This window comes from Globicephala melas, chromosome 16 (assembly GCF_963455315.2).
Source record: "Globicephala melas chromosome 16, mGloMel1.2, whole genome shotgun sequence".
NCBI classification, from domain to species: domain Eukaryota; kingdom Metazoa; phylum Chordata; class Mammalia; order Artiodactyla; family Delphinidae; genus Globicephala; species Globicephala melas.
This window is the reverse complement of record NC_083329.1, coordinates 61,565,214-61,589,138: the sequence shown is the minus strand read 5'-3', so window position 1 is coordinate 61,589,138 and position 23,925 is coordinate 61,565,214. Positions and strand designations below refer to the sequence as shown.

Below are 23,925 nucleotides of genomic sequence, written 5' to 3'. Positions count from 1 at the left end.
TACAGGGCTGGGTGCATGCCTTAAACACCATCAGGGACTTCTTGAACTTTGAGGCTCATCTCCCCTGGGTCTCCAGAGCTTCCTGAAGTGAGGTCGTGTGGTCAGGGTAGGGGAGGTACCTGGCTGGGGACTCTCCTTCTGAGCCCAAGCCTGAGAGTTTTTGGCAGGGAAGGGACAACCCCTGGGAAAGAGAAAGAGTAGATATGCAGTTGGGTCTTTGATGAGACCTTTGCTTTCTGGTATGGACTGCCCCTCCCCCTAACCCTTGGACAGGGAAGGCCCTCCTGCCCCCAATCTGGCTATGGCTCAACCTGGAGATTGGGAGATACAGCTCGACACTAACTCACCCTGTTACCTGGGCAAGTTACTTAATGTCTTTTTAACTAACTCATCTTTAAAGTGAAACGTCTCGTCTTTAAAATGGTGCCAGTAACCCCTTGCCCTTGGGGTGTGGTGAGGGTTAAATGTGAGATGATCAGTGGAAAGTGTGTGGCCCAGGGTCTGGCACAGAGCGAGCACTGTCAGTGGAGCCTTGGTGACCAGCCTTCCCCTGTGGCCAGGACTCTCCAGAGCTGCTTCAGCAGCCAGGTGCCTGGCCCTGGGAAGGAAGGCTAGCAGGCCAGGCACCTCTGGTTTGAAACATGGAGGGCTTTGTCCTCACCTCCTGCCCACCAGTCGCTCCTTAGCCCTGTGGGACCTCTGCACGCCTGCAAGCAGGATGTATGAAGCTTGGGTCTGCCTCCTGCTGGGCCTCTGGGAGGGGAGCCAGTGGTTTGCTAAGAATAGCCCCAAATTATGGCTCTGCCTCCCAGCGGGCAGCCGTGCATCTTCCCAGCCTGGGCCAGGGGGCTTGCAGATGGGCCTTTTGTGTTTCCTGGAACTGGTGCTCAGCACCGGGATGAGCTTGGGAGCAGCAGGCCGGATCTGGGAGGAGGCCCTGCTGTTCTTCCTAGGTGTTTGGCTGGGACCTGGGGAAAGAGAAGGTCCGGGGAGAACTAGTCTTTAAAATCTCTGAGTTCCTCTTACACTTAGAGCTTGTCCTGACAAGTGACCCATCTTCCTACCCCTCAACAGACCTGTAGCGATTAAGAATACCGGAGGCTTCCCTGGTGGCGCAGTGGTTGAGAGTCCGCCTGCCGATGCAGGGGACACGGGTTCGTGCCCCGGTCCGGGAAGATCCCACATGCCGCGGAGCGGCTGGGCCCGTGAGCCATGGCCGCTGAGCCTGCGCGTCTGGAGCCTGTGCTCCGCAACGGGAGAGGCCACAACAGTGAGAGGCCCGCATACCGCAAAAAAAAAGAATACCGGGCCCGGAACCAGACCACTATGGTCTGAATTTCGGCTTCCTCTCTTGCTAGCTGTATGGCACCAGACAATTCACTTAACCTCTCTGTGCCTGATTCCCTTGTGTAGCAGGATTAATAATAGTAACTCCCTTATGAGAATGTCACAAGGGTGAAAGGAGGTGGCACATGGAGAGCCCTTGGGGTAGTGTGTGGCTCATAGTAGGTGCTCAGTAAACATTAGGTGCTTCTATTACCATGGTTCCAGTTAATCTCAGCAGAGGGAGAGACCTGTGAGGCCCCAGAGGCCAGGCTGTTTGCACAGTGCCTCATGGTGGAAAGGCAACAGGATGGCTTCGTGGTTCCAATTCCTGGGCTTTCCTGCCCCCAGGTTCAGTATGAGGTGCAGGGGACCAAAGGTGAGTGAGACTCAGTCGCTGCCAGATGAGAGAGGCACATGTCTACCTTCTCCCACTGGTACCTTCCCAGGGCCTGTGCCAGCTGTGATTGGAGCCAGAGGGAGGGAAGGGCTTGCCTGGGGATGGGGTCGTGCTTCAGGTGGGCTTTGAAGGATGGCCAAGAGTTTGCAAGGATGAGAAAGGCTTCCCAAGCAGAATGAGCAGCCCATGCAGAGATGTGACAGCTTGGCGTGTTTAGGGAACGTGAGAAGATCCACGGACCTGGGGTGGGACCCACGCTCAGCACTCCTGGCCTGTCAGGAGAGACCTTTCTGCGACCTGCTGTCCCTCCCACACTGGGCTCAGAGGTAGCCCTGGTGTGCCTCTTAGGACATAAGCTAGAGGTCCCCCGGAATTCTGACCTCCCCCTTTCCTTTAAAGAATCACATTCACTGTCCCCCCATTCTCCAGGGGACCTTCCCACCCTCTTATAAATGCCTGCCAGCCCTTCCTGGGACCCCTCATTATTGAGCTGGGGACTCCAGACTGCTCTCACCCCAGCATCAACATGCCTGTTTTTGCTCTTAGCTGAGATGCCTATAGGTTAACAGGTCCCCTTCCTCAGGAATGAACTGAAGCCTTTGAAACCTCTCCTAAGGAGTGAATGTCTAATAGTAGAATTAGAAGGTGTTTTATTTCCTGTAACTGACATGTGGACTGGCTTTATCTCTGAAGGATGCCCCTGCTTGGGCTGGAGCTGGGGCACACTGATGAGGGAGAGACATGGGGCATCTGGGGTTACCTCCATGCCCATGGCAGGCAGTAGAAAGCATCTTGGAACTGGGTGTGCCGCTCCTGACCCTGCGGGCTCCCAGGGAGCTGGGCTTTCAGAAATTCCAGGAGGAGGGAGGGTGTGGTGCTGGGACAGCTGTGGGTGCACGGCTTGGCTTCGCTCCCTCGCCCATGAGAAACAGCCCCACTGCCAAGAGGCTGGGTCGGGGGCATGTCGGGGGGGTGGGGGAGGAGAGAAGTGAGTGCCCTCAGGTGACCTTGGGCTTTGCCGGACTCTGCATCCTGCTGAGCCCCAGGCTCTGCCTATCTGCAGGCGGTGTGTCTTCTGTCCTGGCCCTCCCCAGAGTGGAGGACCGGGACACTGGGCATTTTTGAAGATTCTGTTTAGAAAGCACAGAGGGGAACTTCTCCCCTTTTCCTTTTCCTTTTCTTGGAACTGCAGACCCCAGAAAGGAGTTCACCCCTCTCCTGCCCGTCACAAAGTGGCTGGTGGACGTGTCCACTTTGACTGCTGCCCTCTAGTTACTGAGTCCTTCTCCTGGGTCCCTGACGTTGGTGCCGACCCCTCAACTCCCCAGGGCCCTGACTGGCAGGACCTAGAAGACCTCATCCACCCTGGATCTGATCGGAACCCTCCCTACCCCCATCCTTGCTTTAGCCTTCGTTAGACCACCCGCTTGGTGGTGCTCACTCCCTGCCCCCGTGGCAGCCCCGTCTGTTGGTGGAGCTCGCAGACTTTGGGAGTCTCCTGCAGGTGCTGTGCTGGCTTGCTCCGAGGCCTGTCGGGAAGCTCTGGTTTTCAAATGCCCCAGAGCCAAGGGCCTCTCTGGAGATCGGCCCCGGTGCCGCAGAGCCTTCCGGGGAAGTGCAGAGCAGGTCTCTCTCTTCTGCTGGGTGTAGATGCTCTGAACTGGGTCTGAGGCATCGGTGGATAAGCCCAGGACCAGCAGTTGACTGCTTCCTCTGAGCCCAGTTTTCTCATCTGCAAAATGGGCGTAATAAATTTTTACGTCTATTTAAAATTAAAAAAAAAAAATTGAGGTGAAAGTCACTTGACGTAAAATTGACCATGTTGAAGTACACAGTCGAGTGGCATTGAGTACATTCGCAGTGTTGTGGGACCACCACTTCCATCAAGTTCCAAAACATTTTCATCACCCCAAAGGAAGACCCCTTTCTCATTAAGCACTGACTCTATTCCTTCTACCTCACTTAGAAAGGAAGTTTTATTGAGGTACACATACCATAACAGTCACCCAGCCTAGGGGGCAGCTGGCTGAGTGTCGGTGAAGGTCATGGGCGTGCAGCCCCACTCCAGTCGAGTGTGTGAACGCTTCCATCACCCAGAAGCTTTCCTGGGGCTCCCCTGCCGTCAGTAGCCACTCCCACGCCTGGTCCCAGGCCGCTTATCTCCTGTCACTCTGGTTTTGCTTTTTTCTAGATTTTCACATAAGTAGACTCAGGCAGATAATAGGTATATTTTATTTCTGCCTATTCAACTAAGCGTAATGTTCTCGAGTCTCGTCCACGTTGTCCTGTGTTCCAGGAGTGCCTTCCTTTTTCATCCCAATGTGTGCGGGGAGCATAGCTTGTTTACCGAGTTTCCAGTTGATGGATGTCTACCCTGCTTTTGAAAATGTTTTCAGTTAAAAGAAAATTAAGTAGTTATCTTTATGAAGGATTCAGGTAGTAGCTTCAGAGAGAGAGAGAGAAAGTAAAATCTGAAAGCCACTTCCCCCTCCTGACTGACTCTCTTCCCCCGAGGCATCCCTCTCAGCAATTTGTGAATATCCCACCGTCTTCTTTTCTGTGCCTCTGTGTGAGTTTGTATAGTTTCGATTTGGGGATATAGATGGGATGGCACTTGGGCCACGGTTCTGGGGCCCGCTTCTTCACTTAGCCCTTGGTCTTGGGGGTGTTCCCAGCACAGCCGTCTGAGTTCTCCGTGTTCCCTGGGAGCCAGCCCTGAGCTGAGGGCCCAGAGGTGGGGGCCTGGGCCAGATGAACAGGTGTCCACTCCCTCCCCCTCCTCCGGCTCCGAGCTGGGGCTCAGTGAACCTTTGGGGAGACAGAAGGCGGCTTCCTGGAGGTGGTCAGTTCCAAGAGGTTTGTGGAGGGAGGGAGGCATTGGGACAAAAGGGGTCCGTCTGTCAGGGGTGGACGTGCACTCCTGCTGGCTTCAGCAGCGCCTCCCACCCAGCAGCTGCCGGCAGGGGCTTCCTCTTCCTGTCTCTGTAAAGTGCCGCTGGAAGGAATAGGCCCAAGGAGAGGGAGATTTGCTGGGTCGACAGAAGATGGGCCCTTGAGGCCTCCCTTCTTCTTGCCGCGGACTTGACCCTTGCTGAGGCTGGAGGCAAGCAGCGTGCTTGGATAGGGACCCTGTCCTGCGGGCAGGCTGTGCCAGGTGAGTGTGGGTGAAGGGTGGGGATGTTGGCTGCCTCCCCTGGATGGGGACTGCCTGTGCTCAGATGTGCTGGCTCCTGGCTCTACGCCATCCCCAGCCAGCTGGGTCACTGAGGTGCTGAATCTTTATTGTCATGCTTCTTTCCTTGAGGCTGCCTCTGATGTATACTGAATCACATTCCCTGCATACTTACTGACATTGGTTGTTTTCATTGTTTTTAAGTTTTTCCGAATTTAATAATTCAAATAGTGCCTTAATGCTGTTGTATGAAGTGGATTCCAAGAGATAGGAATCCTGTGTTGTGGTGTCTGAGGGCAGCCACCTGCTCACCCAGGGTGGGCTTGGCTTGTGACTTAGGGTTTCATCTTAGCCTCTGTCTCCTGAGCCCTTGGCCACAGTGTAGGGGGAGGAAGAGTAGAGTAGGCCTGAAAGGGAAGCGGTGAATAGGTGGGTTTGTTGATTTCCCTGTGATTTTTCCAGCGCAGTGCAGCTCAAACCTGGGTAATAGGTCGACCCATCCCCCGCTTTTAAAAATAGCTTTATTGAGATTTAACTCACAAGCCATACAGTTCAGTGATGTAAAGTGTACAGTTCAATAGCTTTTAGTGTATTCAAAGAGTTGTACATCTGCCCCTATAGTCTAATTTTACAACATTTTCATTAAACCAGAAAAATACCCTGTACTCATTAGTCATCAGTCCCCACCCCACAAGTCTGCTTTCTGTCTCTATAGATTTGCTTGTTCTGGACATTTCATATGAATGGAATCATAAGTATGTCTGGACTCCCTTTTCAAGGAAAGAAAAAGCCTCACCTGTTGATTTAAATTTTCTTATTAGAATATAACTTAAATGTACAAATATAAAACTAGGTGTAAGTGCCTCAGACTTACATAGTTTTTACATAAGTATAAAGCAAACATGAAATAAAGCCAGAAAAAAACTAATAAAACCAGAAAGCCGGCCCATTTCAAATGAGCAATGTTAATTTAATTGGAAGGACGTGAACTGAAATGAAATTGCCGTCGTTGGGTTGATAGCAGAGAGCTGGCCCCTTCTGTTTCCCCTGCTTCTGTCACTTGTGCCTGCTGGGCTGGCTGGCTGGTTTGGGGTGATTCTGATTACAGTTGTCCCTCGGCAGCATCCTGGGTGGGGGAATTGGTTTCAGGACCCTCACGGATTCCAAAGTCAAGATGCTCAAGTCCCTTGTATAAAAAACGGCACAGTATTTGCATATAACCTATACACATCCTCCCCTATCTTTTAAATCATCTCTAGATTACTTATAATACCTAGTATAATGTAAATGTTATGTTGATCGTTGTAAATACAATGTAAATGCTATGTAAATAGTTGCCAGCACACAGCAAATTCAAGTTTTGCTTTTTGGAACTTTCTGGAATTTTTTTTTTTTCCCAAATTTTTTCAATCTGAGGTTGGTTGAATCCGAGGATTACAGAACCCAAAGATGTGGCTGGCCGACTATACCCACCTTTGAGCCTGAACTGCCAATGAGTAATCCCCAAATGGCTGTTTTAATAGTACACTTGATAACCTGGAAAGCTGGCTCATTTGATCAAAGATACGGGTGTAATCATGGCGTTATTGAAATCTACATATAGTGGCTGTTAAGCCCACTTCTCGTGGGAATCCGGAATTTGGCACAGAGATGGGCTTTGCTCTATTCACGTGGATGCTCTCAACATGAACACAGTCCTGACTGCTAAGAGATTGGGCCTTTGAACTGGGCACATCCAGGCTGCCATGGGCTACAGGGTGGCTCAGTTCTCCACCCCACCCCCTTCTCTTCTTTGAAGCACAACCTTTGTTTGTGTTGTGCGCAGTGATGTCATTTGGCCTTCACAAAGAAGGAACTGAATCATAAACACAGGAGCAGGCCGGAGCCCCAAATTGCACAGCAGCACTTGCTTGTGAGATGGTCATTTGGATGTCCCAGGGCATGCTCTCATTATTTTAAAAAATTTTTTTATTATTATTTTTTATTTTTGAACATTTTTATTGGAGACTTTTTAAAATTGAGGTGAAATTCATATAACATAAAATTAACTGTTTCAAAGTGTGCAATTCAGTGGTATTTAGCACACTCACAAAATTGGGCAACCATCACGTCTACCTAATTCCAAAACATGGAAAAAATTTTTATTTTATTGTGGTAAGAACACTTAACATGAGAACTACCCTCTTAACAAATTTTTTTTTTTTTTTGCGGTACGCGGGCCTCACACTGTTGTGGCCTCTCCCGTTGCGGAGCACAGGCTCCGACGCGCAGGCTCAGCGGCCATGGCTCACGGGCCCAGCCGCTCCGCGGCACGTGGGATCTTCCCAGACCAGGGCATGAACCCGTGTCCCCTGCATCGGCAGGCGGACTCTCAACCACTGCGCCACCAGGGAAGCCCATAATATCTTACTTTTGACTATAAGGACAATGCTGTACAGCAGATCTCTAGAGCTGATTCACCTTGCTTAACCGAAACTTTGTGCCTGTTGATTAGGAACTCCCCATTTCTCCCTTCGCCCAGCCCCTGGCAACCACCATTCCATTTATGAATTTGACTACTTTAGATCCCTCATGTAAGTGGAAGCACGCGGTATTTGTCTTTCTGTGACTGGCTTATTTCACTTAGCGTAATGTCCTCAAGGTTTGTCCATGTGCTCGCATACTGCAAAATTTCCTTCTTTTTAAAGACTGAATAATATTCCATCGTGTGTATGTACCATTCATCCATCGATGGACGTTTGGGTTGCTTCCCCCTCTTGGCTGTTGTGTCTCATGCTGTAGTGAACGTGGGTACGCTAATACCTCTTTTGAGATCCTGATTTCAGTTCTTTTGGATAAATACCCAGAAGTGGGATTGCTGGATCATCTGGAAGTTCTATTTTTAATTTTTAGGAACCTGTGTGCAGTTTTCCACAGTGGCTGCACCATACTACGTTCCCCCCAACAGCGTGCAAGGGTTCCAATTTCTCCACATCCTTGCCAACACTTGTCTTTTGTTTTTTTGATAATAGCCATCCTGACAGGTGTGAGGTGATATCTCATTGTGCTTTTGATCTGCATTTCCTTGATGATTAGTAACGTTCAGTATCCAAAACATACGCATCACCCCAAAGGAAACTCTGTATCTATAAAGCCGTCACTCCTGATTCCCCCTCTCCCCAGCCCCTGGCACCACTAATCTACGCTCTTGTCTCTGTGGATTTACCTCTTTTGGGTATTTCATAGAAATGGAATCATACGATACGTGACTTTTTGTGTCTGGGCTTCTTTCACTTGGTGTAATGTTAGCAAAGTTCGACTACATTGTAGTGTGTATCGGTGCTTCATTTCTTTTTGTGGCTGAATAATAATCCACTGTGTGAATATACCACGTTTTGTTTATCCATTTATCATTTGACGGACATTTGGATTGTTCCTACCTTTTGGCTGTTGTGACTAGAACATTCATGTACCTGTTTTCAGTTCTCTTGGGTATGTACCTAGGAATGGAATTGCTGGGTCATATGATAATTCCATGGTTAACTGTTTGGATTTGATATTCTGGAATTAGGTAATAGTGATGGTTGTACAACAATGTGAATGTATTAAATGCCACCGAATTGTGTATTTTATAAGGGTGAACTTCATGGTTATGTGAATTAAATCCCAGTGGTGAGGGGGACAGGGGAGAGCTCACGGATCCCGAAGCAGACATCCTTGGAGTCTGGATCGAGTCATATTCTCAGCTCTGGGCAACCCAGAGTCCTCGTCACCTCTTGGGATCCTGTGGGCTTCCTGGGTGGTGAGGACACTGGGCTTCAGCCCCATTGTCCCTGTTTGGGGTGGTAGGTGGGAGCTGTCTGCCTCCCAGCCTTAAATCGCCCTGGCCCTTTCTGGCTTCTAAATGAGAGGTGCTCACTGTAGAACTCAGTGCCCTCAGTTTCTCCACCTGTGATGTGGGCCCGTGAGCAGCCAGCCGTGGCCGTGGCCCGGGCTCTGTGGGCAGCAAGGCCTGTAGTGGGTCAGACGTGTGGCAGGTCAGACCTCCGATGCCACCTTCCCCTCTCTGGCTTTCGTATTGCTTTCCAGAGGGAGCCGCACAGGCCTCAGGACTGGCTCCTCTTTCTTTTCAGGTCTCCAGGGCCTGCTGCTTCCTTCTGAGCTTGCATGGAATGGAGACCATGGCTGCCCTGTCTGTCTGCTCAGCCCTCACTGCACATGCTTCCCCCTTTGTCCCATCTCAGTGAGTGGCAGCCCCGTCCCTTAGTTGTTCAGGCCAAACCTGAAGTCATCTGTAGTTCCTCTGTGTCTCTCACACCTCAGAAACGCGTCAGCAGGTCCTCTTGGCTTACCTTCAAAATGGGTCCAGGACGAGCCATGCTGCGGGCCCAAGCCGCTAGCATCACTTGCGCGGTTGCGGAAGACTCCTAACAGGCTGTTGGCTTTCGTGCTCGGCCCCCGACAGCCTCTTCTAGCACAGCAGCAGGGTGACCTTGTTGGAATGTGAAAGTCAGCCCAGGGCACTTCTCTGCCCAAGCCCCCCCTAGTAGTTCCACATTTACCTACAGAGAAGGCCAGTGTCCTTACTGTGGCCTCCATCTAGTACCCACCCGCTCGCTCTCACCCTGCTCCAGCCAAACCGGCTGCCTCACGGCTCCTGCAAAACATTGGGAACACCCCACCTCAGGGCATTTGCACAACTGGTCCCTTGACCAGGGATGCTTTTCCTCCCCAGAGCCACATAGCTTGCCATGTAACTTCCTTCAGGTCTTTACTCAAATGTGAAGCCTCCCTTGGATACCCTACAATTCCATGCCTCGTCTCCATAACCCTTTTCTTTCTTATCAGTTATCACCTCCTGATATACCATATATTTTACTAATTTATCTAGTTTATTTCTGTGTCTCCAGCTAGCATGTATGAGGCAGGAAGTTTTATTCTGTACTGTTAGCTCCTAGAACAATGCCCTGCACGTAGTAGATGCCCCAGAAACGTTTGTAGAAGGGCTGCATCAAGAGGGAGTGAATTGGGCCATTTTATAGATGAGGAAGCTGAGTCTCAGAAAGGTTCACTTGAACCTAGTCTCTTGACTCCCAGTGCCCTTTTGCTGAGCCATAGTTCCACCTCCTTCTCCCTATGGCCCTGTGTCTAGGGACAGCCATGCTAACCCTCGTGGGTGTGAGGCTTCCCAGCTCCCCTTAGGAAGCTCCCTTTGTTAAAATGGTAACTACGGAGTTGGCGTTCATGCAGGTGATGGGACAGCCTGCCCCGTTTGTTGAGCGCTCACTCTGTGCTAGGCGCTGGGCTCAGCAGCTTAGATGGATTTGTTTCTCAGTTAAACCTCGCCGCATCCTGAGGAGGAAGAGCTGTCATTTACCCCATTCTGTGAATTGGGTGTGGAGAGCTTTTGTGTGGAAACTGAGAGCTTTCATGTGGGCAAAAATGGAAAGGATCCATAACTTCTTGAACCAATGAGGATGTGTCTTAAGCAGTTCTGGTTGCTGTAGGATGTGCTACAACCGTTTGGAAAAGTAACATGGCACTTAGTTACTCTAGTTTTTAAAACGCACGTGCCTTTTCATCTAAGCAGTCCAAATTTTGGGGGCCTGTCCTAAAGAAGTCAGACTATCAGGACGTAAGGCTTTGTGCACAGGGATTGAGTGGCCGTGCCCCAGAGACCACACTGTCTCCTTTCACTTCTGCATTCTCCCCACGCAGGACCCTGGCACGGGCTGTGTTCCTCTTCCTGGCCTGCTTTTCACGTGGCCCAAACCTTCCTGTTCTTTAGATGTCAGCGTAGGCCTTCCGTGACCATCATATCTACAATATAGACGGTCCCCAACTTACAGTGGTTCGACTTATGACTTTTTGATTTTAAGATGGCGTGAAAGAGACATGCAGTCAGTAGGAACCGTACTTGGAATTTTGCATTTGGATCGTTTCTTGGGCTAGTGATGTGCGGTGCGCTCCTCTCCCGTGATGCTGGGCAGCAGTAGCCACAGCTCTGTCAGCAACGTGGTCACGAGGGTAAACAACCGATACACATATAACCATTCTGCACCCATACAACCGTTCTTTTCACTTTTGGTATAGTATTCAATAAATTACACGAGGGATTCAACACTGTGTTATAAAATAGGCTTCGTGCTAGATGATTTTGCCCAACCGTAGGCTAATGTAAGTGTTCTGAGAATGTTTAAGGTGGGCTAGCTAAGTTGTTCAGTAGGTGAGGTGTGTTAAATGCATTTTTGACTTGTGATATGTTCAATTTATGATGGGTTTATTAGGAGGTAACCCCGTCATAAGTTGAAGATCTGTATGTCCTTTTCCTGCCTTCCTCATTTTCTATCTCAGCATCTCAGCCCTTGGGGCCCTCATCAGAGTGTATGCAATGTGTCACTGTTGTATTTCTTTTTTTAAAAATAAATTTATTTATTTTATTTATTTTATTTTTGGCTGCCTTGGGTCTTTGTTGCTGCGTGTGGGCTTTCTCTAGTTGTGACGAGCAGGGGCTACTCTTCGTTGCGGTGCACGGGTTTCTCATTGCTGTGGCTTCTCGTTGTGGAGCACGGGCTCTAGGCAGGCGGGCTTCAGTAGTTGTGGCACGTGGGCTCAGTAGTTGGAGCTCACGGGCTCTAGAGCGCAGGCTTAGTAGTTGTGGTGCACGGGCTTAGTTGCTCCGTGGCATGTGGGATCTTCCCGGACCAGGGCTTAAACCCGTGTCCCCTGCATTGGCAGGCGGATTCTTAACCACTGCACCACCAGGGAAGCCCCACTATTGTATTTGTTTGTTGACTCCCTCCCTCTCTTCCTCTCTGTTGTGGGAACGTCTGCTCCCAGGTTCCTATCTGGTTGACATGGTTAATACTTAGTAGCTCTTTGTTGAATGAGTAGTGATACAATGAAATGACACACCACCATTTAACAGGGTTGGAGTTATATGTAATTAACTGGGAGGGGCTGTTTGTGTTGTCTTGCTAAGGAGAAAAAGCTTGTTGTAGAAGGAAGCTTAACAGGTGGGCTTGGAGGGGGATGGAACAGGCATAAACTTTTTCTTTATACATCCTTGTTTGACTTGTGGCATTAAGTACAAATTTCGTAATAAAAAATGTGGCCAACAGCAACAAAAAAAATCACAGAAGAAAAGATCATATCCAGTCAGAGGGAGCATGAGGACTTGAGCCCTGGTCCTTGTGACTCCCAGCCTGTGTTCTTACCCACCACCCAACACCTTCCATAACCTTTCCACATCTAGCTTCGCAGTGTCGCCTCACTGCAGCCCTCAGAGGAGGACAGAGTATGAGTTATTAGCTGTTTGTATTTTATTTTGTAAATTGAGGTAGAATTTTCAGACAGTAAACCAGGGCGTGGTTTGATGAATTGTTACAGGTATATCACCTGTGTAACCCATACCCAGGTCAAGATATAGAACATTATCAGTGGGCTGAGAGATTCCCTGGGGTCCTTTCCCAGTCAGTTACCAGACTCTCCCATCCTCTCAAGTGGCTGTGCTGCTGAGTGCCTTTCAAGGATGAGTCTTGCCTGTTCTTGATTGGATGTGATTGGAACCATATGGTATGAGCTATTTTTATCTGGCTTCTTCTGGCTTCTTCCTCTCAACATGAACTCTGTGATTCATATGTGATGCTACAGCCTGTCTTTTTCATTGCTGTGTAGTATTCCATTGTGTGGATATATCACTATATATATATATATATATATATTTTTTTTTTCCCCCTATAGATGGACTTTTGCCTAGTTTCCAGTTTTGGGGGTATTATGAGAAAAGCCGCTGAACACTCTTGCCTGTGGACACAAACACTCACTTCTCTAGGATGTAGATCCAGGGGTGCTTGCTGGGTGCTGGGATGGAACCCAGAAGGGGAAGTACTTGCTCAAGGTCACATGATGACTCATGGGTGAAATCAGCCTGTCTACCCCACCCCCAAGCCCTCTCACCCTGCTCTTACCAACACTTTTCCATCCCTGGCCTGCTTCTTTTCACCCCAGCCTTGTGGAGGGTCAGACCCGTCCTCGTACCCGAAAGAGCCTCACCGAGCGGCTTTGTCTGGGGCTGGCGCACGCCTGGCTGGGACCACCTTCTCTAGCAGGCCCTCCCAGGCCGCAGAGGCAGCCTCGTGTCTCTTTCCTCAGCTCCCTCCACTCAGTTCTGTGGCACCAGCTCCTCGGGAGGTGGTGCCTTTAGCTATTTACATACCTGTCCCACCTCTCCACCCTGAACTCTCCAAGGGTGGGGACAGAAAGGAATATGGGCGTTTTTTTTTTTTATTGGAGTAAAATTGCTTTACAGTGTTGTGTTAGTTTCTGCTGTACAATGAAGTGAATGAACTATATGTATACCTATATCTCCTCCCTCTTGGATCTCCCTCCCTCCCCCTATCTAGGTCATCACAGAGCACTGAGCTGAGCTCCCTGTGCTTATTGAGGTAAAATATACATACCACACAATTTACCCTTTTAACCATTTTTTTTTTTTTTGCGGTACGTGGGCCTCTCACTGTTGTGGCCTCTTCCGTTGCGGAGCACAAGCTCCGGACGCGCAGGCTCAGCGGCCATGGCTTACGGGCCCAGCCGCTCCGCGGCATGTGGGATCTTCCCGGACCGGAGCACGAACCCGTGTCCCCTGCATCGGCAGGCAGACTCTCAACCACTGCGCCGCCAGGGAAGCCCAACCATTTTAAATTGTACAACTAAGTGGCATTAAGTACATTCACATTGTTGTGCAACCATCACCACCATCCAGCTCCAGAACTTTAAAATTTTCCCAAACGGAAACTTTGTGCTTATCAAATGCTAACTCCCCATCACCCCCAGCCCCTGGTAATCCCCCTTCTTCTTTCTGTCTCCGTGAATTTGACTACTCTAGGTACCTCATATAAGTGGAATCATTGTGATTGTCCTTTTGTGTCTGGCTTATGTAAACACTTAGCATAATGTCTTCAAGGTTCATCCAGGTCGTAGCATGTGTCAGAATTTCATTGCTTTTGAAGGCTGTAATTGTTCTTTGGAGTACATTTTAAAGGAACCTCAAATCTACAGGATTGAGTGAGGGGATCAACTTGTATGTGGGAGTGGGAAATAAATAACATTTAGTCACATCTCCTAGGTGCCAGCCCTTCCCCTATGTTGTGTCATGTAATCCTCACCACCTCCTTATGAAGTAGGTACTAACATTACCCTCATTTTACCGATAAGGGTACTAGGCTCAGTAACTTGGCCAAGGTCACACAGCAAGTCATTGGTCAGCCAGGATTGGATGCTGGGTCTGCCTGCCTGCACAGCCTGTGATCCGAGTCGCCACTGCCACCCAGGGCAGTGCCCCGCTCAGGCTGAGAGTCATTTCCTCGAATTCTTCTCATCAGCTGATTGGAGCTGAGTGTGGAGCCGATGGGTGCCAGCTGGCTCCGAGGAGACAAGGGCAGTGGCTCCTCCTCCCTGGCCCAGGTCCCCCTTCCTGGGCCGTGGTTTCTGTTGAAAGCCCCTTTGTGAAGCAGCCTCCTTGGGCCGGGCAGGGGTCTGCAGGGATGTGGGCCTCAGTGCCCCCACCCCCACCCCCACCAGCACAGGCTGGCAGGGCAGGCAGCAGCAGGATGTCACTCTTGGCAGAACTTTCTCTGAACAAATAACTACCAGGAGTTTTGGGATTGAGAGGATAGATAAACAGGAAGAGGGAGAAGTTAGAAATATTTTTCTTTCCCTCCTGTGCCCTGGAGATTTCTCCCTGCTCTCCCCTTGGCCACTGGAGGTTTGAGGTGGTGGAGCGCTTTGCCTGTCAGAAACCGCCCTGAGGCCTGGGGAGCCGTGGCTGGCGAGTTTTAGGTTTTAGGGTTTCAGGCTTTGTTTTGCCTGATGGGCTGGGGTAAGCCTGGGCCCTGGGGCCACAGAGGCCCCAGTTTGAATCTTGGCTCCGCTGTTTCTTTGCCGTGTGATCTAAGCTAATTAATTCAGCCTCAGTGTGGGTCAGAATGGAGAAATAATGTAGTGACTATTCATTGAATACTGGCTGTGGGTGCTCAAGTGGGCATATACAAGGATTATCATGTCAGTTAATCCTCACAGCCCTCAAAGGTGGGCAGGGTTTTTGTCTTTATTTCTGTTGAAACACAGAGAGGTTAAGTGTTTCTGTCAAGGTCACACAGCTGGTGGTGGTGGAGCTTGGGCTTGGACCTAGGCAGCTGGGTACTTAGTCCCCTTCTATTTTATCAGTTTGGCATCTGGCAGAGACCTTGGCACACTGGACTGTTGGTACTCTTAATTCCTTTCCCTTCTCTTTTGCAGAGAAACCAAGTTTAGTTGGGGGTAATGTCATTGTGGGGTGAGGCCTGCTGAGCTCTGGGCCCCAGCAGTCCCAGAGCAATATTTAGCCCTTTCTGAGTTGGCTTCCCACAGGCTGCCTCCTCCATGCAGCCATCTTAGGTTGACACAGGGTGTTGTCATGACTCTCTCCAATTGCCCCGGCCTGGACAGCACATCTCACCCCACAGAGCAACATCCTAACTCTCTGACATGGTCCCCAAGGCACTTGGGGCTTAAACCAACCTTACCCCATCCTGTATTCTAGCCTCACAATGCCATAATAATAATACTTCCTAGGAGGCTTTGCACAGTACCAAGCATCTCTCTCTCTCTATGCTGTTCGCTCTGTTCAGAATGACTTTCTTTCTTTTTTTTTTAAATTTATTTAATTTACTTTATTTATTTATTTATTGGCTGTGTTGGGTCTTTGTTGCTGCGCACGGGCTTTCTCTTGTTGCGGTGAGCGGGGGCTACTCTTCGTTGTGGTGCTCGGGCTTCTCATTGCAGTGGCTTCTCTTGTTGCAGAGCACGGACTCTAGGGTGCATGGGCTTCAGTGGTTGTAGCACGTGGGCTCTAGAGCGCAGGCTCAGTAGTTGTGGCGCATGGGCTTGGTTGCTTCGCGGCATGTGGGATCTTCCTGGACCAGGGCTCGAACCCGTGTCCCCTGCATTGGCAGGCAGATTCTTAACCACTGTGCCACTAGGGAAGCCCCCAGAATGACTTTCTTGTCTGTCAAATGTTGCTCATCGTACAAGGCCCAGCTCAGTGGCCTCCTCTTCCAGGAAAAGTTCAGTGGCCTCCTCTTCCAGGAAGCCTTCTTGGAGTTCCCAACCCTGAATTAGCATCTACCTCCTCTCTGCAGCTCAGGGTAATGGGAAAAGTCCTGGAGTTCCTGCCGTGTTGTCAGCCTTTCTAAGCCTCAGTTTCCTCATCTGTGGATTGGGGATCATTGGACGAGGGAGAGGAGAAAGCCTGGATTCTCAGGCCCTGGCCTGTGTAGACTTCGCCAGGGCTGGTGAAGCTTGGCCCCTTCAGGGTTAACTCCCTGCCATGCCAGGGGCGGAAGCGAGGAGGACAGAGTGTGAAATGAAGTCACTTCCCTGCCTGGGGGTCTGCCATGTGCCTGGCCTTCTGCAGTAAATCCTGTTTCCTCCTTGGCCACTGTGTGCCCACCCACTCCTGGCTCCCATGACCCTGAAGGTCACCAGCAGGTGGGGCTCCCCATGGAATGTTGGCCTGTCGTTCATCCGGCGAGGTCACTTCCTGTCTGGATAAGCTGGCCACCTTTCCTGCCACAGCCTTCCACATGCGGGTTTCATGGGAATCATGGGTGTGGGGTCCAAGGGAGGCTTCCCGAGGTCAAGTTCAATGCCCAGCTGACACCTTTTATTCTGGGGGCACTGGGGCCCAGGGAGGGCAGGGCACTTCTCGAGGTCAGGCCTCTGGACCACACTGCAATTGTGGGGCCTCTGTGGGTGTCCCCTGGGGTCGCGGGCCTGTAGGGTAAGGTGAGGAGGTCATTCAGCCTCCCTGGGCCTCCTTTTCTTCTTCTGTGGAACCTGGGGCAGCCTGTGTGTCAGATCTGCCTCAAGAACTGAGCTGGTCAGCCCAGGACATCCTTGACCTCATTGAATCCTCACTTCACTGCAGGGACCCTGAGGCTCATAGAAGCTCAGGAACTGACCTGGGTCTCTGGTGGGGGGATGGTGCTGGGAGCCTACCCAGGCCTCTCTGACCCCAGTGTCCTGGTTTATTCCCCCGGAAGGTATTTAGCTTTTCCTCAGTGGCAACTCAGGAACATCTCCACTCCTCTGCTCTTTTCCTGTGGGATCAGGGTCTCCTTGGGCTGTAAAGTTGATGTAGAACCCTGGTCCCTGGCATCAGTGTAGTGTGCATACTGTGTCGTTCCTTTTTCCCCCTTCTTTTTTCTATAAATAGTATATATTTATATAGGAAAATCAGAGTAAATAAAGATATGCAGGAAGATTAGAAAAATCATCTGTGATCCCACTTCTCAGTGATAATCACAGTTTATCATTAATGTTTTGAGATTTGTCCTTCCAGACATTTTTTGTGGTGTGTGTGTGTGATTGTGTGTGAGTGTTTGTGCTTGTGTACAGGAACCCTCTCTCCTTTTCAATGGGATGAAGCTGTAAATTACTGTTTAGTGTCTTTTTTTTTTTTTCAAACTCAACATACAATAGATATTTTCCTATGTCAGTAAATAAACTGCTCCTTGCTTCTTTTGAAGGAAACTTTTTTTGGAAACTTTTAAGTTGAAATTTAACACACATCACAAGTATACAGCTCGATGATTGTACGAAGTGAGCACAGCCTTCGGAGCCTCACCAAGTCAAGAAACAGAATTCCTCCAGCACCCCGACCCTGTACCCCATCACTGTCCCTACCTCCTTCCTGCTCCAGACGTGACTTTGTGCCTGATTTCCAACACCATACACTACTTTGGCCTGATTTTGAGTTTTAGATAAATGCTATCATATAGTGCTTGCTTATGTTGGCGTCTTTGGCTCCACATTCTGTTAGGGACGGTCATCTGATGCTCTGTCCATTTTAATGACGATGTGATGATGTCCATGATACGTTCAACTTTGAGCACTGTTGATGTGAAAGATGTTTCCAGTCTTTGACTAATATAAACAAAGCTGTACCCAACACCTTCGTGGCCGTATCTTTGATTATTTCCTTTGACTCAGCTGATGAATTGCTGGATCAAAGTGTTGTAAATTGTTAAGATATTTTAGGAGTATTGCCAGATTGTCCTCCAGGGAGCTGTGCCAATTTACATCCTGCCAGATGCTTAGGAGGGAGCGCATCCCTGGCACCCATGCAGAGACCTGTTGTTTTCATCCTGCTGTGCTTATGATGCCATGAAAGGCAACACGTGGCAGCTCCTTGTTCCCAATTTTTAAATTAGGTGAATATCTTTTCTCACAGTCATGGTCATTTGTATTTCTTCTTTGTTGAGTTTTTGGTTTTGTTTTTTTGGTATGCTTTACTTTAAAAAAATTTCTTTTTAAAGTTTTTGTCCACGCTGCGCGGCATGCGAGATCTTAGTTCCCTGACCAGGGATCGAACCCGCGCCCCCTGCATTGGAAGCTCGGAGTCTTAACCACTGGACTGCCAGGGAAGTCCCTGGTATGCTTTACTTTTAAGACATACTTGTTTTCTCATTTAAAAAACCCCCTCTATATTAAATATGATAAATAATAAAAATAGGTTGAATTTTTTTTTTTTTTTTTTTTTTTTTTTTGCGTTACGCGGGCCTCTCACTGTTGTGGCCTCTCCCGTTGCGGAGCACAGGCTCCGGACGCGAAGGCTCAGCGGCCATGGCTTACGGGCCTAGCTGCTCCGTGGCATGTGGGATCTTCCCAGACCGGGGCACGAACCCATGTCCCCTGCATTGGCAGGCGGACTCAACCACTGCGCCACCAGGGAAGCCCTGTTGAAAATATTTTTATCCAATTTGTCATTTGCCTTATAAGTTTGTGGTTTTTCTGTGTTGGTTAAAAGCTGACCATTTTTTAATGTAGTCTGGTCTATTGATATACAACTTTATGTTTCCTCTAGCATTTGCATAGAAAGTTCTGTTATGCCCCAAGATTATATAAATATTTACTTATGTTCTTTTGCTTCTCTGGTTCCCATTGTAGTGTGTCATTGTTCATCCTTCTGTACTTACCTTGGGAGCATGATGTTAGGTGAGGGACAGCTTAGAGGTTTAGAGCGTGCACTCAGAGGCTTTGAGCCACCAGGGTACCCTTGAGCAGATTACAGAGACCCTCTGTGCCTCAGTGTCTGTAGCTGCAAAATGGGAATAATGCTAGGACACAATAACCAAGGGCTTATGGTGGGGGTTAAATCACGGCTATTTGCCAACTTTTTAGTCTCAATACTCCTTCCTTTACACTCTTAAAAATTGAAGACCCCAAAGAGCTCTTGTTTATGTGGGTGATATATTTATAACTTGATATTTACAATATTAGAAATTAAAACAGTATATTTAAAAGCATATATTTATACATTCATTTAAAAAATAATGATAGCAAACCCATTATATGTTAAAATAAATAAATTTTTTCCTGAAAAATAACTATGTTTTAAATACGGTAGGAAGAGTAGCATTGTTTTGCCATTTTGCAAATCTCTTTAATGTCTGGTTTAATAGAAGACAGCTAGATTCTCATATCTGTTCCTGCGTTCAATCTGTTGTGATATGTTGTTTCAATTGAAGTATAGGAAGAAAATCCAGCTTCACACAGGTAGGTTTTTGGAAAAGGGAGGAGTATTTTGTTAGTCTGTGGATACTTTCCTTTGATACTACATAAAAGTTCAACAAGTGACAGTTTCTTAAAGGGAATGTAGACTCTGAAAACATATTAATGAACTTTTCATATTTTGTTACATTAAAATTCATTGGACTCTCTTCTCCTATGAATGGCTCTTTGACCAGGTGTGATTTTGTAACACCATATGTCAGTCATTGGGAAAATATTGGTTCACTGAGTTGTTCGGATGTTCCAGATATGGCACAGTTGATTTCATCATATCCAAAAATTACATGTGTTAACCATATCATTGCAAAACCTTTGTGTTTTACGAAGCTTTTAAATTCCTGGTGGCTGATGCAAGTTTTCGAGAATTCTAATTTTTCCTTAAAAGTTCAAACTTTATCACTGACAATAAATGCTCTCAGTTGTTTTCCTTGAAGGGACAGGCTCACTTTGTTCATTTTTGAGAAAACGTCTAGCAAATATCCAATTGTGAATAACCATCGTTTGTCAGCCATTCTTTCACATGAAAGTGGTGCTGCACGGACAAAGAGGCTGGTTCTGCAGACAGCGCAGAGCAGGTCCCAAGGGCTTGTCCTGCAGACATCTGTCGTATGCCAGCAACTAGCCCACGTGCTCTTCCCAGGTCAGCACACAGAATATTGAAGAGACATGTACTCAAGGGCTGAGAGTCAGTGAAATTAATCGGTTTCACTGCTCCATCAAGGACATTCTTAAGTGACACTGGTGTATTTTGTCACCGCAAGTGATGACCAGCCCAGTTCCGGGCCACTGCTGGGCCTCCTGCTGAGCCTCTAGCAGTTTCACCCACCGTGGCCTTTGCTCCTCATGGTGAGAAAGGCAATGGTGTCTTCTTACTGTCCTGAGAACACTTTGACCTTGTGCTTCGTTCTCTGGAGCAAGAGAGCTTTTCCTGGTCAGGGTCTTCCCTGCTCAGTAAAGTGAAGCAGAACAGCAGGGAGGTGCAGGGAGAGGGGTAGGAGGCCCCCGGTCCTGGCCCTGCTGGCCACTGTCTCTGTGACTGGGCAGGTCTCTGGCCTACTCTATACCTTAGTTTCCTCTTCTATAGAATGAGAGGGACAGACTAGGGTCTCAGAGGTGGCTATGACTCTAAGATACACGTTGGTGCCTAAGGGGAATTTAGACCCCGTCTTGTGTTTGCGAGTGTGTGTGTGTGTGTGTGTGCGCGCGCGTGTGTTGGGTGTTGGGGGATGAGGCCCAGGGCTGGCAGTGGGCTGGTCTGAGCCCCTACCCTGGGTACAGACTGAAAGTGTGATGCCCCCTTCCTCTCTAACCTCCTCCCCCAGCTCTCCCCTGGCCCCGGGGCAGGGGAGCCCTGGAGCATGGTGACTTCCTCTGCGTTTGTTCTGCAGCTGAGGCAGATGTTTCCTGCAGCTGGCCACTCAGCCTCCTGCCCTATTTTTAGCTCCATTGTTACCCACCCCAGGCATCTGGCTGCCAGGGGTGTGTGAGAGGCTGTGGCCCTGGAAGGGGCACTCTTCCCTGGGTTCGGCTTGTTCCCTGCCTTCTGCTGGGTCCCTGGGTTAAGCTTCCCGGTGTCTTTTGGGAACGTGAGGGTGGCTACGGGAAAAATGGAAGAGTAGATGGACGCGTGGATGATGCAGTACAAGGGGCCCAGGCTGCGAACCAGATGCCTGGCTGTGTTGTTATGACATGTAATAAACTCTCCATGCCTCAGTTTTTCCATCTGCTAAATGGCATAATAGCTTGCACGTCTGCCTTTCTCATCGGGTCGTTCTGAAGCTGAAATGAGATAGTGGATGTGAAATTTGTTTAGTAAAATGACATTAGGAACATACAACTATTGTGGGTTCAACCCTGTGGAGGCCCCGAAGGAGCATCAGATCCAGAGTGGGGAGATGAGGCATGTACTTTCCAAACACTGGGCCAGTGGGCGCAAGGTCAGGGTTGTGCGGGGTACAGGCTGCGTTTTGGAAGGTTTGGAGGGGACGGGGACATTTCCACTGGACGTTGATGGATGGGGTGAGGGTGGGGATGGTGTTCCTGGTTGTTGGACCAGGAGGGCAGAGACATGGAGGCAGGGAAGGGCCGGATGTGTCCCGGGAGATCCAAGCAGTAAAGGGCCTTGAGCGTTTCTGGCCGGCAGCTCTGGAGCTGCTCCCCTAGGAAAGGGCCCCACGGTGGGTCTGGGGGCAAGAAGCCCAGCAACCCCCTTCCTGAGCTGGCAGCACAGCAGCTCTGCTTCTGGCTGTTTTACACATTGGACTTCCATGAAGGATTGATTTTGTGCGAAGGATTGAGCTGCTCAAATGTTGTCCTACCCATCTTGTCCAGCTCCCTCACTTTCCAGGTGGAAATATCAAGTGTGGCCCAGAGAGGGCTGTGTTGAACTTGAGGCCTCTCAGAGAGCCTGTGTGGAGGGAAACATCTCCTGGGGCTTTTCCTACTCCACACCGTAGGGCAGCTGCGACCTGGCTTTGCCTGGAATGTCAGAGGTGTGCTGGGTAAATAGGGGGATGATGAGGGTGGGAACGGGGGTCTTGAAGGCCAGGCAAGGGAGTCTGGACTGGAGGCCGCAGGGGTGGGAGGGATGGGGACAAATCCCAGAATTGGGTCATGGTTCTTCCCAGCTCCTTAAAATGATACTTTGGGTCCCTGTGGCGTTGCTGGAGGTCAGAATTGGGGTTCAAGTGCAAGTTCCCACTGGCCTTTTGGGGCCCAGTCCCTGGAAGCAGCCAGGAGAGTGTCAGCAGGGTCAGGGTCCTGGGCGTGGTGTCAGGAGGCGCTAGGTTTCTGCTGACCTTGAAAATGCCCAAATGCCCAGCTTCTTTGAGCACCCTCACTGAGCACGTGAGCATGTCCATATACTTTGAACCCTGCTCTCCCCAGGGCCCTCCGCCTACTCCCAATCTGAGATGGACACGGGCTTTAGGCTCTTTCAGGCACAGGATGAATGTCCTGCCCAGAGTTGATTGGTGCCTCCCTGGGGGTTTCTCCACTCCCCTCCTGCTCATCCTTGAAAGAACCTACAGGCAGGGTCCCTCCGAACCAGATAATGCCTTCTTGTTTTCTAGGGAGTTCCCCTGCTCAGAAAGGCCCCCGAGAGGGACACAGAGAGACTCCAGATGGGGAGACTCCTGCGATTTCTCTCTACCTTTTTGGAGGAATGGAGCCCAAGGGTCTACCTACACTGGAGAACAAACATTTAGCAGCTTGGAACCTTCTAGATTTATACAGCTGACTCGGGGAAAGCTCCCGCACCACACGGCCCGTCAGTTGATGATCCTGTGACGCGTGGGCGTCTCCTCAGCCGCACCCGTGGGCCCTGGCGGCCAGGGGTAGCGTCTTCTGTATTCGTGAGCTGCCGTGGCCCCAGCAAGGGCTGGGCTCACTGGATCCTGGCATCGAGCTGCTCGAGCATGACCAGCAGGGAACCCAGTGTTCTGCCGTGAAAGGGGAAAGAAGGAAGTTGTGCCTTGCGGTGTATGGTCATTGAGGGCCAACCCTAAATATGACGGAGTGCATTAGTCAGGATTAGATTTGCCTGTGAATAATAGGAAGAGCCAAATAACAGTGGTTTACACGAGATGGAAGTTCATTCCTCTGTCCTGTCCGAGCCCAGAGTCTCGCGGTCCAGGCCTGGTGTGGTGGTTCGGCTCCACAGATTCCCGGGGTGTGGCTTCACATGCTGGCAGTTCAAGACGGCTCTGAACCGTCAGCCATCGCGCCGATGTTCCAGGCAGCGGGATGGAGGAAGGGGGCAAAGGGGGCTCATGAGGAAGGATCTGGAATTTGCCAAGGGCACGTACTGCCCCTTATGTCCCATCGGCTAGAATTAGTCACCTGGCCCCAGGTAGCTGCAAGGGAGATAAGGAGTGTGGTCCTGGCCGTGGGCAGCCATGTGCTCAGCTAGCTGCCCTGTCCCTCCTCTGGTTCGTTTAGTGGAGACGGAGGGAGGGAGGGGATGAAGGCATTGTGGGCATTTTGATCAAACCTGAGGATGTTCCCAGGCTGAGAAACTGGGCCAGCGGTTCGGGGGCAGCAGAGTCTCACCCAGGGAGATTGCTCAGGAGGAGGCCAGTCCTGCCTTGGGACCAGAAAGCCACACGCCTCAGGCCAGGAAGGGAAGCAGGGGCTGAGCCTGAGGGAGAAAGGCTTTCAGGGGGCTGGAGCCAGCCCCGTGGCATGGTCAGAATGAGGGAGGTGGGCCTCCCTCTTCTCAGAGGGTCGGGGTGTGCTGAGAAAGTGCTGTCCCCAGTCCAAGATCCCATATAAGCAGAGCTTCCTATCAGGCACAGCTGATCCACCATGGGGAGCTCCAGAGATGGGGGGGTTCCCCAGGCCTGGAAGCAGGTAACTAGGGGTGCTGGAAAGGGCCCTTTTATTTCCCGAGGGTCCTGAATTCCAGGAACCCCCAGCCCCACTGGAGCACCTGGTAACA

The 23,925-nt window shown here is 49.9% G+C and overlaps 1 protein-coding gene across 7 annotated transcripts in view; it reads left to right on the top strand.

Moving 5' to 3' along the window:
- Positions 1–23,925, top strand: part of PALD1 (phosphatase domain containing paladin 1) — a 99,066-nt gene that overhangs the window by 2,957 nt on the left and 72,184 nt on the right. Inside the window, exon 1 of one of the 7 annotated variants that reach the window (XM_060286032.2) lies at positions 4,697–4,877. The exons of the other annotated variants lie outside the window; for them this stretch is intronic. The gene's annotated coding sequence lies outside the window, so the exon portion shown is untranslated. Of the gene's footprint in view, positions 1–4,696; positions 4,878–23,925 lie in introns of those variants that run through there. 7 annotated transcript variants of the gene reach the window in all.